Genomic DNA, 988 nt, shown 5'->3' on the forward strand with positions numbered 1-988 from the left:
GTAGCCGACGTTAGAGGGAAGTATAAAAAACATGGTACATCCAAAGTGCTTGCAGCTCTATTGCGTTCGAAATACGAGAGGCTCTACTCTGGGCCTCGTTCTATGGAACTTCCGGAAATGTTGCGAACGGAATTCAACTATACATGCTCATACTGGAAAGCTTGGAAAGCGAAAGAACTAGCGATTGTATCTGCTCAAGGAACATAAGAGGATTCATACAAGATGCTACCACAGTACTTCCATGTACTCAAGCTAGCAAATCCTGGAACAATCACCGATATTAAAACAGAAAAAGACAAAGAAGACAAAAACAAGGTTTAAGTATGCGTTGATGTCCCTGAAAGCATGCATCGATGGATGGAAGTACCCGAGGAAGGTGCTAGTGGTGGACGGCACCCACATGTTTGGAAAGTACAAAGGTGTTTTGCTAAGTGCCAGCGGACAAGATGCTAACAGCCGCGTATTCCCGATTGCTTTCGCAGTAGTGGAAAGCGAGAACACATAATCTTGGACATGGATTTTCCAGAGGTTATCTACTATTGTAGAGGATGGTTCTGATTTAAGTATAATATCAAATAGATGCGCAGCAATTTTCGCAGCGAAAGATAAATTGTACCCACGTGCACACCATGGTATTTGTCTCGTACACCTCCAGCGTAACGTTAATGATAAGTTTAAGGGGCTCTAACAGAAAGCAATGGTTGGCAGAGCTGGGGATGCGTTCAGAGTTTCGGAGTTTAAGGAGATAATGGAGCTTATTAAACTGACGGATTGGAGATGCTGAGATTATTTGGAGAAGATCGACAAGAAGCTATGGAGACGTTCACATTTCGAAGGGGAGAGATTTAACGTGATGACTTCTAACGCTGCTGAATCGTTGAATCTCGTGATAGTCCTATAATGGCATTGTTCGAATTTATTCGCCGGAAGCTGTGTACATAGTATGTGAGCAGACGCACCGAGATCAGTAAGATGAAGGGAAATGTTC

This window comes from Brassica oleracea, chromosome C3, assembly GCF_000695525.1.
Source record: "Brassica oleracea var. oleracea cultivar TO1000 chromosome C3, BOL, whole genome shotgun sequence".
Classification (NCBI taxonomy): Eukaryota; Viridiplantae; Streptophyta; class Magnoliopsida; order Brassicales; family Brassicaceae; genus Brassica; species Brassica oleracea.